The sequence below is a fragment of the Rattus rattus genome, chromosome 13 (genome assembly GCF_011064425.1).
Source record: "Rattus rattus isolate New Zealand chromosome 13, Rrattus_CSIRO_v1, whole genome shotgun sequence".
Classification (NCBI taxonomy): Eukaryota; Metazoa; Chordata; class Mammalia; order Rodentia; family Muridae; genus Rattus; species Rattus rattus.
The window spans coordinates 13,691,381-13,707,977 of NC_046166.1; the positions used below are offsets into that span (position 1 = coordinate 13,691,381).

The 16,597-nt window shown below is 50.0% G+C and overlaps 1 protein-coding gene across 1 annotated transcript in view; it reads right to left on the reverse strand.

The window, feature by feature from the left end:
* The window catches only part of Myo9b (myosin IXB), an 83,473-nt gene that overhangs the window by 48,587 nt on the left and 18,289 nt on the right, over positions 1 to 16,597 (reverse strand).

The window sequence follows — 16,597 nt, forward strand, 5'->3', positions numbered from 1 at the left end:
AGATGCCAGGACACACTGCTATTCTGGCCTGGAACCTAGGAGCTGCATCCCCTGTGCCTGGATGACAGGATCCTGGGTCTGTGTCCCCGGTGCTTAGACCACAGGATCCTGGGAAAGCACTTAGCATCTATGGCTGACTGATATTTGTTTGTTCCTTTTTTTTTTTTTTTTTTTTTGGTCTGTTTGAGTTTTTTTTTGGGGGGGTGGGGTTGTTTTGTTTTTCTGAGACAGGGATTCTCTGTGTGTCCTAGAATTCATTAGACCAGTCTAGCTTCCAACTGAGAGATCCACCTGCCTCTGCCTCCCAGGCCCTGGGATTGAAGGTGGGCACCACCACCACCTCCCCCCAAAAAAAGATTATGTTGAACTAAGTAATTTCCTTACATGAGAGACATGAGCTTTATCCTGGGGACTGGCCCTTGCACACAGGCTGGTCCTCTTCCCTGCTCTGTGACAGTTATGTAAGTCCACCCCAAGTTATCACCTTAAAGGTCTGGGCCTAAAACAGTGGTTCATGGCACCTGCCTCTGATCCTAGTCTTAGGAAACAGAGGCAGGGGGATTACCATGAATCAGCCTGAGCTACAAAGGGATCCTGTATTTTTTTTTTTTTTTTTAAGGAACTGAAATAAGTTCCTGAATAAGGAACTGATGAGAATGGCCCATCTTGTCTCCTAGTAGGGCTGGGGTATACTCCATTTTTCAGAGAAGTTCCCATGATGCCTCAGCTTAGGGCTGCTTGCTATAGATGAGCCCCAGAAATCCCTTCCACATCCTTATGAGGCCCTTTTAAAGGGCTGGGGACAATTTTCCCTGCAGACCTCTTAATATGTCAGGCCCAGGTCTGAGGAGAGCCAGCCAGAAGGCCTGCAGAGTACAAGGCTCTCTGATTCTGCAATTACAGATGACCCTGACGGCCAGGGCTTTGTCTCTGCCTGTGACCTCATGCGTCGGGTATGTGTCTGAGTACACAGCGACTTTTCAAAGTCAGGCTAAAAATATCCGGTTGCAGCTATGATACACAGAGGAGCTCAGAGTGCAAAAGGGGGTGGCATCAGGCTGACTGGAGGTGGCCCGGAGGGAGGAACCAACAAAAGGGTGGACAAGCCCTGTTAAAGTTATTGAACCACAGGCCCAGGCAAGGTGCCAGAGAAAGCAAGGGCTCGGCTTCCAAAGAAATGTAGCTTTCCTCCTAATATGAAAGGCACACTGCTAATATTAGTTTGTGCACTGCTAAAAATAGATCCTGATTAGACCTACCGACTCCACTTTGGGTTCAGGTCTGGAGGATTACAACAGCCGAGTGGCTGGGAAGGATAGTGTGGTCACCACACAGTGGATACTATTCAGTCTTAAAAAGAGAGAGCTGCCTCAGTGGGGAAAGTGGGGAAAGCATTTGACATGCAAATATGACGACCTGAGTCCAAAGCCACAGAAGCCACAAGGATGGTGGACACAGCATCAGATTGGCCTGTGGGCAAGCCTGTGGGACATGTTCTTGATTGATGATTAAAACGGGAGATCCCAGCTCACTGTGGGTGGAGCCATCCCTGGGCTGGTGATCCTGGGTTCTACAAGAAAGCAGGCTGAGCAAGCCAGGAGAAGCAAGGCAGTAAGCAGCACCCTTCATGGCCTCTGCATCAGCTCCTGCCTCAGATCCTGTCCTGACTTCTTTCAATAATGACTGTGATGTGGAAGTGAAGCCAGCCTCTCCTCTCAGTAACTTTTGGTCGTGGGCCTCATCGCAGCAATACCAATGGTGGCCCACACCTTTAGACCCAGCACCTGGGAGGCAGAAGCAGGTGGCTCTCTCTGAGTTTTAAGCCAGTCTGGACTACATAGGAAGTTCTAAGTCAACTAGGGCTACATAATGAAACCCTGTCTCAAAAGTAACAACAAATATATTACAAGTGTTTTCTCTTTTCCTTTCTTTTAAAAAATTGTTATATTATGACCTGTCTAAGTATCTCTATGAAGTGTATGATGATAATTTAATTTATTTGGGGGGGGGGCTTGCACATATAGGTCAGAGGTCAACTTACAAGAGTCAGGTTTTTTCCATTATGTGGGTCCCAGGGATTGAACTCAGGCTCTCAAGCTTGGCAGTAATCACTTTAACCACCCAAGCCATCTTGCTGGACCCAAATTATTTTGCAGTCTTGAGGGTAAGCAACAGGCCTTTTTGGCACTGAGCGTTCCGTGATATTTTTGTTTGTTGAGGCAGGGATGACAGGCACATGTCACTCTCCTGATTGACACCTGTTGACACTGGCCACTAACCCAGTGTGGGGAACTGGAATTGTTGGAAGCCCCTGAACCTCCGAGAGGACGGTAGAATTTCACCTGCTTCCAACCAGGCCCCTGTTCCATAACCACACTCCCTACATAGGAACATCACCTATGGTCACAGAGATCAGAACTGAATTCTCCATGCTAATGAGGTCTCTAGAGGCCCTGAGGGTTTAGCCAAAAGCTTACATTCCTTCCTACAAGAGGTATTTAATCTCTGGTCCTCCCTGAGGGTATGGTATGTATCAATTTTCCATGATGAACAATCAAACAGTTTGGAACCAAGGACTGTCTCTCTCATCAAGAACCTCTATGGGGAGCACGGAGAAGGCCTTTGTCTACAGAGCCCCTGCCTAGGTCTCCTGCAGAAGGCCTCTCTGTGCTGCTGGGCAACTGCTGCCAAGCTAAGGACAACCCCTAGAGAGCTAAACTGGAGTCCCCCTCCCCCAGTCCCAGGCTCCTCAGCCTCGTGGGCCTCCCCCTCAACCCCTGCCCCCAATTCCCAACTCTCCAAGACTCAGCAGCACTTGGATGTCCAGGAGTTTGGGAGCCCCTGGCCCTGGGCTCCTCAATGCAGGCCGTGGACCTCCAGCCCTCCCAACTCCTCCACGCAGTTTCCAGGGGTGAATGAACACTTGAGAGGCAGGGAACCTCAGCTTCAGTCTCCCATGTCTTAAGCTGCATTTTCTCACCAGCTGAGCCACCGGTGTAGCAGCACTTCCCTCGAGCCCAGCACTGACAGGCTCCTGTGGTAAATGTAGTCTAGCATCTCCACATTATTTTTGTCTGCCTAGCAGGGTTCCCATACCCCAGTGATGGGGCAAAATTTCTAACCACAACACAGAACTCCAGCTGTTACCAGCCACCCTGTCCTTGCTCCCCTGGTACAGGAATGTCAGAGGAGAACTATGGGGCAAAGCACCCTTGCATTCAGCCTACACTGACAAAAAAAAACAAGCCCCGGCTGCACCACTCACACCAGGGAAACTGAGGGCAAGAGGCCATGCAACAAAACACCTTCCAGGAATGTGGGTGCAGTGTTTCCGGGAACCTGGCTGGGAAACACCTGGAGGCGATATTGCCTGCATACTGGTGGTTCACACGGATCGAAACTGGGCAGCTTTTAGAGGCTTCAGAAGGCATAGTGACAGCTAGCATTCAGAGATGGGGGACAGGGCCAAAGGTCCCTGAACAGGGTTCCACTACCAAAATGGGGAGATGGGAAGAGGTGCTGTGTGTGAAGGACCTTAGGATTCTCTGTGAACAGAGATAGCTGAGAGCCTCCTTGTTTCTTTCCCAGAGACAGGATCTCACTACAGAACCACCACCACCATGCCACCCCCCACCCTCCACCCCTGCTAGCCTGGAACCTGCTATATGGATCAGACTAGCAACAAATCCAAAGTTTTACCTGCCTTTCAAAGACAAGATTACGAGTGCCGGGGGCTGGAGAGATGGCTCAGTAGTACTTCCAGAGGACCTAGGAGCACCCACATGGCCATTCAGAACTGTCTGTAAGAGCAGTTCCAGAGGATCTAATGCCCCCAACATACATGCAGGCAAAACTCCAATGCACATGAACATTTTTTAAAAAATGTGCCATGGGTGAGGGGCTGGGCGCCTGGCTCAGAAGACAGAGTCCAGCCTAGAATCGCCCAGGGAGGGGCTCAAGTGGAGTCTCTGCCAAGAGTCACAGACACAACACACACAACCACAACGTCCGTCTGTAAGGCAGGAGGAGCTGGGTTTAGATGTGGAGTGGTTACTACCACCCAGGAACACACATCACCTTCCCAGTTCCCGTTCTCTTCTTTCTTCCTGGCTGGGAAGAATGCTTAGGAGCTTCCTTCCCTGTGAATGCTGAGACAAGCCTAGTGCTTCGCTCTCATTATACTGGGCCTTGGAACCTGTAAATAACACTGTGCCCCATACTGAAACATGCTGCCTCTGACAAACAGCTTGTTCTACACTCTCACCCCACAAGTCTGAGTAGATAAACTCCTTGTGTTTTTTTAAATGATCTCACATAGCCCAGGCTGGCCTCAAATCTGGCTTATGCCTGAAGCTGACGATCTCATGATTGTCCTGCATCAGCTTCAAGTAGTTGCTGGACTGCACTCTGTGTAGCTGTACCCTGCTTTACAGCTGGTCATGTAGACTCCAGGAGATGTGGGGGAGGTGCTGTCTGAGGGGGGAGTCAGCACACAGGTCTTGTGGCTCAGGAGTTCTGGTGGGGGTGGTGGTGGTAGATGGGAGTCAGTTGGGGAGGATCAGTGTAGGTCTTTCTGTGATAGCACACCCTGGTCCCTTGGCAAAGCAGCACAGAGCACAGCATTCACACACGCCCTGTGCATTTCTTCTGAGACATTTGATACTTGCTTCAAACTCTCAGACGCTGGAATGACAGGCGTGTCCTACTGTACCCAGCTCAAGGAGACCTTTTTTGGGTGCTTAAACTATACCCCATAATTTCATTCTACTCTTAGATGCAGTGTTTCAAAAAAATGTAACTTCCCCAGGTCTGAAATAGCCTTGAGGCAAGCCAAGGCCCTTCCCTAGAGGGTTGCACCAGGGAGAAGCTGGGAGGCTGCAGGGCACAGGGCAGACCCGGAGTGCAGGACTGTCCTGTTAAGGGCTACTCAGCGCCGCTCTGAAACTGTCTGTGGCTCCTGCATACCTCTGAAGAGTCCTTTTTATTCCATTTTGTCTCCACTCAGAAACTAGGCTGTAAACCATTTGCTATCCATCCTAAGGTACTTTGCTACCCCAGCTGTTCAGCCTGTCTGGGTTGCTCTGAGAGAGAAGCTGCAGGCTCAGGTTTGGCACCTCATAATAAAACAGCAGGAGGCTAGGTAAAGTGGCCTTCGTTCTATTGGCAAGGCAAGGAGTTGCACTACTCTAATACTCAGGGAAGAGGATTGAAGGAGGCCTGTCTCTGCCCTTTGTTCTCAGCACTTGTAGGACTTTCAGTGTGTGTTCACATGGTAAAAAGATCATTGTAAGTTTGTACATAAATTCAGGTCATAAATTGAATAAGAGGCTTATAACAAAGGCTGTCTACATGCCTATCCAATAGGAACAATTACCTGGCTAAACATTCATCATTTGGTACTAGCTTACAGGTTCGTGGAAAGTTAAAGACCGTACCTAAGCTGTCCTTGAAGTTTTGTATAGATAAACTCAGTCAATAGCTTTTGCACCTGTGGTCTTGTGGCATTTATCTTCTTTATGACCTTCGGTTAATGGTCTTGTAACCCTTTGGAATGAGCCCTAGGTTTTAGAAGTCTGTTGTTATCTCAGAAACAACTAAGCACTACTGTTATAAAAGGGGTTTGAATGTCTTTATGCTGCTATTCTGAATGATGGTGACCCTAGCATGCGGGAAGTTTCTGCAGAATAGACACTCTGTTTTGCATATTCTCTGAGTCTGGGGTCTTCCTTTAGCAGTTTGTGGACCTTTACACCTCTCTAGAAATGGTCCCTCACTCTCTCCCTTACTTCTGCAGATACACTGACTCTTGTAGGTCCCTACTGCTCTCTGGTTCCTAATGTCCTTAAGGTAGGGTGTGTGCAGGCAGCCTGCTGGTTTGCCTCAAGTGCTGGGTAAGGGTACAAGAGTCAGGAACTGGATAGCCCAGTCACCACTCCTCCCTAGCCTGTGGCAAGGCAGGAGTCCCTACCTTACTAACCCTGGCTATGACTTTCATCGTGTCCACTGCACATCTCAGAGCTCCTAGAAGCATACCAGACACCACAGATGCTGGCCATGACTCCAGGTGTCCACAGGCTCCTGTCATGATCCTTATGTTCGTGTTAAGGTAGGTCAGGAGGCAAGAGCAGGGGGTATGGGAGAGGGAAGGGGAGGGACTCCAGAGTCATGGTCAGTCTCTGGGCCTGGTGGCCTCCATGTCCCTGGCAGGCAGGGCGAAGGCAAGAATGAGGTTTCCAGGAGACTTTCCAAGGCAGGGATGTGGTGATGGTAGATGGTTCATAAGGACGTGGGCTTGGTAGACTTGGTAGACACTGGTAAAGTGATGGCTGTGCATGCATGAGGGCCTGAGTCTAGCATCCAAAACCGACATAAGAGAAAGTCGACATGGAGGCAGGGCTTGTAATCCCAGTAAATCGAGACAGAAGGGTTCCTGAGTTTAATGGCCAGAGACAGGCTAATTCAGTGGGCAGGGTCCAGGCTTCTGAGAGACCCTGTCTCTAAAATGAAGGTGGAGGGCACTTGAGGTCAGATACCTAAGACTATTCTCTGGACATTATACCCCTTACACAGAAACAGACAAGACACAGACAAAGAAACACACACACACACACACACACACACACACACACACACACACACACACACACACACACACGGAGAAAACACTGCCCTGGCTAGCCACAGCACTGTAAAGTTACCTGCTACCACTGAGACTCCTGCATGGGTAAATCCAGCCTCTAAACACCATGGGATGCCTACTTCTAAGATTTCGTTTCCCAATTCCCCCACACTGCTAGAACACCCAGGAGAGGGTGCCCACTGTGCACCCAGCTGTCTGCATCTGTGACACTGGTGCCAGGAACCAAGCAAATACACATGGCATATGACACATTCTTCTCTACAAGGCTCTAGAATTTTCTGTATGTACATGGAAGTATAGTCATCCCTCAGTAACTCAGGGGTACCCCCCAAGCCTTCCTGGTGCTCAGCACACTGGACATGTGAGTGCTGGGAGTGACTGCTGTGTGAGAATGTCTAGGGAATAGCAGTCCTGTGGCTTGGTCCCAATGCAGCCAGCAACCTGAGTGACAAACCTTTAACTTGTCCACCTCAGTCAGATGTTTTGTCATACAATGAAAAATAATGACAAAACATTATGTCTATCCTTGTATATTTCTATGTGTACATCCACTGCAGGATGGAACCTGGAGTCTTGTGAATGTTAGACAAGTACTGGACCTGAGCCACACAACCCTAGCCCCTCCCTGGGAGACTGTAGGCAGGGCACCACCCTGAGCCATGCCCCTAGCTCACTACAGATCTTTTCCATCACTCTGCCCTAGTGTCCATTCCTGCTGTGATGACAGCCTACCCTAACAAAAGAATCCTGGGGGACAAGGACTAACTTGGTTCCCAGTCCCAGGAATAGCACCCGTCATTGTGGGAGACATGGATGCAGCTTAAGTAGTCACACACACAGTTAGCAGCAGACAGAACAAATGCATCGCCCTGTACTCAGTTGCTTTCTTCACTGAGTCTAGGACCCAAACCCAAGGGATGGTGCCACCAAGACTGTGTCTTCCCACCTCAATGGCACCATCAAGACGAGACCGCTACCACTGGTCAATGTGACCCAGACACTACTTTCACAGACAGTTCTAGACTTTGCAAGTTGGTAAGTAAAGCCAAGCATCCCAGACTCCTACTGGATGCCCATAAGCACAGGCAGAGACAAACCCAACATTCACAGATCTTTCTGAACACTCACTAAGCCTTCAGGCTTCTTACACAAAAGAAAAGGTGAAACCCAAAACTGCCTATTTCTGGATTTTCCACTTAGTATTTCCAAACTACAGTTAACCATGAAAAACTGAAGCCTAGAAATCAAAACCGTTTAGAACAGGATGACTGTCCACTGTCTGAAAGAAAACCTGCCTTTGTTTGGGGATGTGGCTTGGTTGGTAGAGTGCTTAAAGCTTAGTTGGTAGGGTACTTACAGCTCAGTAGACAGAGGACTTGACTAATATTCACACGAGCTTCCATTCTCAAAACCACATAAACCAGGCCTGCCATGCCTGTCAATCTGATACTTAGGAGGTGGAAGCTAGTGGACCAGGAGTATGAGGTCATCCAAACTGTAGTACAAGTGTGAGGCCAGCCTCGGTTATATGAGACCCTGCTGAAGGACAGGGAAGGAAGGCGGGGAGCGCCCAAAGGAAACCTAGGGATCCTGGGGACAGTCCTTTTCGGGGGAATTCCTGTTACTAATTTCATGGGCGCAGGAAGACATGATAGCCTACAAAATACAGCTTCCTGGGAACACCCAGGCAGGAGGCCCTGTGATACCTCGGCACCTCCCAGTCGCTCAAAGTCCAGTGGCCCCCAGCAGGACCCTATTGCCTGCATTATGACTGGAAACTGCCTAGACCCCCAAATATGGATAGTAGGGGTTAACATGGGTTTGAACATGGCCTTTGTGTGACTCTCTGGCATACCCTCATGCATATGGGACCTGTTTATTCTGAGACACCCTATAACCTAGGGGTCCCCTGGACTGCTTTCTCTCCATGTGGTCCACACACACACCAGTTCTGCGTTCTGCTCTAGATCTCTCTGTATCTGATTATCTGTCCATCTCTCCACTCATTCATCCATCCATCCATTCATCCATCCATCCATCCATCCCTCAAGGGCCTCAGATCCCAGGGCTTAAGTCACATTGTTCCTTCTTGTTCCCCCCCATGGGCTACTGACTCTGATGTTCACATTGAGACCTTGTGGGGCCTAGACACGAGGTAGGACCAGGCACAAGATGGGGTGGTGAGGGTCTCCTGAGAACTCATTCCTGCCCCCATAGTGGGTATCAGGTGACCCTGACTTGTTCAATGACCCCATGACTTCCCAGGCAATGTCCCTCACCCCCTCCCACTCAGCCCCACAAACATCAGCCTCCCTAACTAACACCATGATCTCCATTCTCCCCAGTTGTCCACAACACCCCTGCATGTTTAAACTTGGAAACATTAGTTTTTCTTTACTTTGTGGTTGTGTATATTTCCCCTTGGGCACATATATATGGAGGTCAGAAGACAACTTTCAGGAGTCTGCTCTTCCCTTCTACCATGCAAGACCCAGGGCCTGAACTCAGGTCCTGAAGTTTGGCAGCAAGCTACTTTACCCACTAAACCATCTTGCCAACCCAGGACCAGGCACCTTCTAAGGTAAGTCAAGAGGGTCCTTGAGTCTCTTCTGTTCTGCCTTGGATGAGATATCAGTTGACCAAAGTACCCCAAAATGGTTCCTGCAGCCATCTAAGATCCCTACTTCACTGCACCAAGATTAGCCCTTCTTAGCCACTGGTCCTGCCTGCTTCTACCCATCCTCCCAACCCCTAAACTCCCTGAGGCAAGTTGGCCTTGACTGCAGCCTCTTAGCAGGATGGGCTGACACATGTGGACACATGTCCTGTTCCTACCCCAGGATCCTTAAGTACTCCAGCCCTCAAGTCACCCTCAGCAGGCTGCTTCAGGGTATGCTGCTCCCTGTGGGCAAGCAGCGACCACACTCCCTGATCCTACAGCATTGCTCTAGTGGGGGACCATCAAGGGTAGAGATTTCTCTGGCTGGGGAGCCTAATTGTAGCCATCTGTGCTAAGGAATGAAATGCTGACATAGCTAGCAAGCAGAGGAACCAAGTGGTGCCTGACCACAGGGTGGAGTATTACTCAGCCACAAAAAATTAGCAAAACTCTAACACACGAACACACACTGCAACAGAGATGTATGCTGGAGACACGCTTTTGAGTGACAGAAGCCAGACCAATAGTCACCTGATAAATGGTGAAATTCATATGAACCAGCCACAGCAGGCAAAGCCAGAGGCAGGAGGTAGATCTAAGAGCAGTGGGCAATGACAACTGATATGGACAGGGAATCTTTTGTGGAGATGGAATGTTCTGGGTAAGACAGAGGTGATGGTTGTACAACACTGAATGTACCAGATGGCACTGTGACAGCTGATTTTGTCCATATGACAAACTCAGAAAGAAGAAACCTCAATTGAGGAATTGCCTCCATCAGACTGGCCTGCTGAAAGGTCTGTGGAGCATTGTGTTAACTGATGGAGGAGGCCCAGTCCACTGTGGGTGATAGAAGTCCTGGGCAAGTGGGGCTGAGCTATATAAGGAAGGCAGGTGAGTACTGAGTGTGGCGCTTTAAATCCCAGCACTCTACAGAGGTCAAGGCTGGCCTGGTCTATACAGTGAGTTCCAAGATAGCTAATGCTATGTATGTATAAAAACAAACAAACAAACAAACAAACAAACAAAAAAAAAAAAGGAAGGAAGAACAGAGGAAGGCAGGTAGACAGGCCTGGGGACAGCTGGTAAGCAGCATCCCTCTTTCTGCTTCAAACACCTGCCTCGGTGTATGTCAATGGCAGACTACAATCTATAGGACAGAACAAGCCCTTTCCCCCAATACTGCTTCTGGTCACAGTGCTCATCGCAGCAAGAGAGAACAACCCAGGACAAGGTTGTGTGCTGTGGTGGAGGATCGACTTTGTAAAGTGCACGTGTAGCTCGAGGCTGGAGCGCTGAGCCACAGTGTAAGCTCTGGTTCAGTACTGGCCAGGGCATTCCTGCCCATGTCACTCTACCGCACAAGCACATGGAACAGCAGGTGGTCACGTGGCCAAGCCTGAACTGGAGAACAGACCACAGCCCCTCAGCCCCGTCTCAATCACAGATCAATGATGTCACCAGCTCCCACCAGCTGCCAACAGTCACCTGGGGAAAAATCTCTACAACAAGACATTTTAGAAGTTCCCCTCAGATGAACAGCAGCTGTTGAGCTGCGGCTCTTGGTTGACAGACAGAGACAGGGTCTCACAATGTAACCCAGCCTGGCCTCAAATTCCTCCTGCCCTGGCTTCCAAGGGCTACATCAACGTCACCTGCTGCCACACCTAGCTGAGCACACAGTTAACCTGTCAGTATCAAGGCTGCTAATCACCCCTACCACATAGACTGAGGTACTCCCAATTCTAGACCTTTTCACTTGAGTCAGTCTGGTCAAACATCTTCATCTAGATCCCTGATTTCTCCTATCAGTGAGGCCATGTCCCTGTGGCTGGGCAGAGGCAACCTATCATACCCCAGGAAAGCCATGATCAGTGGGCAAAAGTCCTGCAGTCCCAGAGACCTACAGGGTTGGGGGGTGGAGTCTGGCTTACGGAATCTGGGGGAACCAAGTGGTGAACAAACCCCTGGGTCTGAGCGGGGGCAGAAGCAGCTTCAGACTCATCCCTGTTCTGGAGCACAGGGGCCAACATGGCTGAGGCTGTGGTTGTCTCCCTCCCTTAGACTCCTCACCTGGTGTGAAGCCAGACCCAGGGAAGAGATGTGGGTCCACGTTTCGTTTCTGCTTTCAGAATGAGAGCCATACTGTCCTGCACATGCTAGCTGCAGCTGGGGTAGGCCGGGGCCAGACAGTCTGTGTCCTACTTCTCTGGAGTGAAGCCATGTCCCAGGCATGCTTTAGGGTGAACCCCATTACCACTGTCCTAGGCTACTCTGTTGAGCTCGGGGCTGTCAAAGGGTGCTGTGCCCATCGAGAGTAACAACCACTGGGCTCACAAAGGCCCCAGATGCCTGACTGCCCTTGTAAGTTCAGGCAGTCAACAGCCCACACAAGTGCCTCCTTTCTGAGGTAGGAAGTATGGAGGGCTTACTCCTTTCGGACTGGAGAATGCCCTGGATCATGTTGTTCCCACATTCTCTGAAATGGTGACTATGACAGTGACTGACAGACCCCTGCCTTTCCATAGGAGTCTTCCTGTTTTCTGGCCAGTACTGCACTGTGAGGCTGCATTCAGGCCTGAGAAGGCAGGAGGGCCCAGTGACACCCTGACCTCAAAGCAACCCAACTTCTCCTTTTGGGGAGCTGAGAAAAAGTCCCTGACACTGCAAGCTGCATGTATCTTTGGCCTGTGCACCAGTCAAAGCCTGGGACCCTAAAAGGACAGGAATGAGAGACTAGAAAGTCACATGAGCTGGGTTAACCTATGACCCAAGGTGCACCAAGACCTGAACTCTGGCAGCTGAAACCAGGGGAAAGGGGCTTCACAGTTTCAGCTGGATTTGTTGGCCAAGCCTTTCATGCAGTACTCAAAAGAGGAAGCAGGGGGATAGACAAGTTGGGACCAGCTTTGGCAACATAGAAAAGAAGGAAGGGAGCCATATATAGTGTGGTCCATGCCTGTCATCCTAGCACTTGGGAAGTAGAGGCAGGAGGATCAGGAATCATGGTCATCCTTAGCTACATAGTTAACTCTGAGGCTAGCCTAAGCTACATGGGTACCTGTCTCAAAGTAAACATAAAACAAAATAAAACAAAGAAATTGTGTTTACATGTACAAACCTCACCCAACACACATAATTAAAAATAAAATTAGGAAACTAAATAAAAGAAATAAAAATCAGGCTGGGTGTGATTTAATCCCAGCACATGGGAGAGGCAGGTGGATTTCTCTGAGTTCAAGGCCAGCCTGGTTCATACAGAGATTTCCAGGACAGGCAGAGCCACAAAGAGACCCTGTCTCAAAATAGTAAGTAAATAAATAAGCTAAATTAAAATTAAAAACAGAAAAAAGACAACCTTCTGGCACAATTCTCTGCCTCGCAGGATAATTCTGTGTTCAGGCAGGTCATGCAGGAGAAACTGGGCATTCTCGGGTGTCCTTGTGTTATGTCTCCAGGAGTGCTCCTGGCCCCTGGTAGATGAAGGCTGGCAGCCCAGCCGATCCCCTCAGAGTACAGTTCGTCACTCTGTAGAAAAGAACACAGCACCATCAAGGGGAGTGCTCAGAAGGACAGCTCTGAGCACTGAGCCCCTGAGCTGATGGGCACCCCAAGAGGCATGCTGACTGCCTCCATGGAGGGTTCATCTAGAACCCAGCAAAGCCACCAAGGCCACAGTCCTCCCCAGTCCAAGACTGCCAGAGACTGCAAGTCAGAGTGTTCTGTGGCTGAGAGTGGGAAGGAAGCCAGTGGGACTGGTACCTGGGTCTTACAAGTCACTAAGTGACTGAGAGTGACAGAGTCAGTGCTGTGCCAGCATCCCAGAGGGACACCGCAGCAATGGGTGAGGGTAGTTGTGGCTTCACAAGCACAAGAGAATGACAGATCCTGAGACAATTATGGAGCTGGTGACTGCCTCTGGGAACCAAGCCACTGAGTGTGAACAGCAGTTAGTCTTTGGGGTCCACTGTGTACAGGTGTGTCCCCCATAATTCACACCTAAATCCTTGGCCTGGGAGGTGGAGGTGTGAGCCCACTTGGAAACAGGGTTGCAGGACTGTGTGTTCTATGGCTGTAACGAAACACCCGGCATGGGTACCTCACACCAATGAGGGTCCCCTCTAGCTCATGCCTCCCTTTCCCTCCCCTTGGGCTTTCACCTTTGCAGTTAGAGTCTCTGCAGGCTCTGCACGACACTTTCAATAGCACCACTCCTGCCTCAGCAGGGAAAACAAGAGCCACCTGAACACAAGTACTGACCGAGAACACAAACCCTCATGACCAAGGCAACTGGTGCCCATCCTGTGGGCAGGACCCACAGCACAGCACCACATGCGGGGCCCATGCCCATGGGTGAGGTAGAGTGTGAGGAAGCCTGCCGCGGCACACAGAACAAACTGCCAGGTGGTGGTGGCACATACCTTTATCCCTAACACTCGGGAGTCAGAGGCAGGGGATCTCTGAATTTGAGGCCAGCCGGGTCTACAGAGTCAGTGGACTTTTCCATTTTTTATTTTCAGATCACGTGGTTAACTGTTGGTAGCTGAGGCTAAAGTAGAGGGAGTCTTCCGTTTTGTGCAATAGGTGGTTGATCTGCACAGATGAACTGATACAAGCTGAAGAAGCCAGACCCAAAAGGAAACTTAAACTATTCTTCTCTTTTCAAGTCAGGGTCACATGTATTCCAGACTGGCCGTGAACTCCTAAGTAGTTAAGGATGACCCTAAATTCTAGATCCTCCTGGCTCAACCTCCCAAGTGCTGGGACAAGAAGTACAAGTACTGAGCTTGGCATAGGAGACCTATTCTGTTACTCGGTGGGGTTTGTTTGTTAGTATTTTAAGTTTCTGCACCATGGGATGCTGAGCCTTCCGCTGGGTTGAGGAGCAAATAGCAGAAACACACCACGCAAACTGGTGCACATCTGAGCTCTGTGACCTCACATGATGGCCTGTAATGACCTCAGTGGAAGAGGAACCTAGCTGAACACAGCAAGCCAGAAGCAACTGCAATGAATCTGCACAACAGACAGCAGCTGTCAATAGGAGGTGGGAGGGGAGGTACAAGAGGTCATAGGTTAATAGATGCCATTCAGTCCAGCCAGCGCCTTACTCCAGGGATCCTAAGGGATAAAGAAGTCTCCCACATCAGGGTCATGCCCCATCACCAGGGTTTGGCACTCATGGGGCAGGGGTGGGGGTACCACACTCCTGAAGCCTTTCCCATGCCAATCTCTACATGACTGAGAATCTGCTGGGGGACAATGACAGGGAAGATGGCATCAAATGTGTCCCCCATATTTCTGTTTTTGCCTTCTTAAAAACATTTTATATGTATTTTATTTGTTCCATGTGGTTGTTTGCATGAGTTTATGTGCATGGCATGTGTAGGAGCTCCTAGTGACCAGATCTTCTGGAACTGGAGTTACAGATGGCTGTGACCCACCATGTGGGAATTGAACTTCGGTCCTCTGCAGGAGCACTATGTGCCCTTAACCGCTGAGCCATCTCTCCAGCCCAATTTGATCTTTCAAAGTTTGTGCATGCATTGGTGCATATGCACACAAGTGGGCAGCATGTGGAGACTGGGGAGAGCTTGGGTGTCATACCCTGGAACACTGCTGGCCTCCTCTGGGGCAGGGCCTCTCCGTAGCCTGGAGCTCAGCCCTTACTCTAGTCTGGCTGGCCCACAAGCCCCAGGTTCCTGTTTCTGCCCCTCATACTGGGATTCGTACACAGCCATGCCCAGCATTTCCCAGGACTCTGGGTCAAACCCAAGTCCTTGTGCTGTTGAGGAAAGCACTCTGCTGCCCCAACCCCCACATGGACCAGCTTTCAATCAGCTGGACACAAAGCCTACACACATGGGGATCAACTGTCAAGGGATGCTACTTAGCATGGGAAAGAAAAAGAGTTCCCCAATGGCAAAAGGTAGAGGGCCCTCAGAAACAACTGGATCAGTAGAACTAAAGTGCAGGGGGTCACAGTGAGCCCATCCCTGTGACTAGTGGGCCTGTGGGGGATGAAGACTGTGGATGGGGATGGATGGTAGAGACACTGCACCGCACTAGGTGGCAGCCCAGGGTGTCACACTAGTGCCCATGTACCCGGAGACCCAGTTCTGAGGTGCACTGCAGGCTTAGGTAAAATCAGCACAGTGCACTGTCTTCAGTTGGGATAGCCCACCACTGGGCATGAAACAGAAGACACAAGGTTTAGAAGGGGCACCTGAGAGGTCTGTTACCTGCTCAGTGCTCTCTGACCTAATACTTCCTTGAAAAAAATCCTACTGAGCCTGGTGGTAGTGGAGCACACTTTAAATCCCAGAGGCAGAGGCAGAGGCAGAGGGGCAGAGGGGCAGAGGGGCAGAGGCAGAGGCAGAGGCAGAGGCAGAGGCAGGTGGACCCCTGTGAGTTCTGAGACCAGCCTGTTCTACAAAGTGAGTTCCAGGACAGCCAGGACTACAAAGTGAAACCCTTTCTTAAAAAGAAAACAAAAGAAAGAAACCAAAGCCCACTGGTACCAGCAATGTAGTTTAGTGGGAGAGGCAGTGGTGATCTGAGTTCAATGCCTGGGATCCACATGGAGGGAAAACACACCTCAGAAAGTTGTCCTCTGACCTCTCTGGGCACACTGTGGCACATATCCACTTATAAAATTGATTGATTTTTTTAAAAGCCTATTGAGAAAGAAGATGACTCAAGTGTTAAGACCATCTCCTGCTCTTCTAGAGGCCCAGGTACGATTGCCAGCCCCACATGAAAGCTTACAACTGTTCATGACATTGTTCGAGGGGATCTGATGCCTCTGCTGGTTTCTGCAGGTACCAGGCACAGACATGCAAGTAAAACACCCATGCATGCACATACACACACACACACATATGCATTTGTACACACAAGCACCAGGACACACTTGCATACATGCACATATACACACCTTTCACACACACAACTGAAAAAAAGCTTACCACTAACAGTGACTGAGCGAGAGAGGGGGTGGAGGGAAGGAGAGAAGGAGGGAGGGAGGGAAATGGAGAGGGAGAGGGAGAGGGAGAAGAAGAGGAAGATGGAGAGGGGGAGAGAGGAGAAGAAGGAGAAGAGCCAAGTGGATCCCTTCCTGGGACCTCAACTCCAGAGCTGCAGACCCCAGCACATAGAGACCCCTGACCTTGGTGTACTATGACCTGAGACATGTTGACCTTTTGCTTTAAAATGCCCAGAGCTGGGCTCACTCACTCATCTCTTCTGTCACCTATACCCAGAAGGCTTGCCCACAGTGAAACATTAATGTCTCCCAT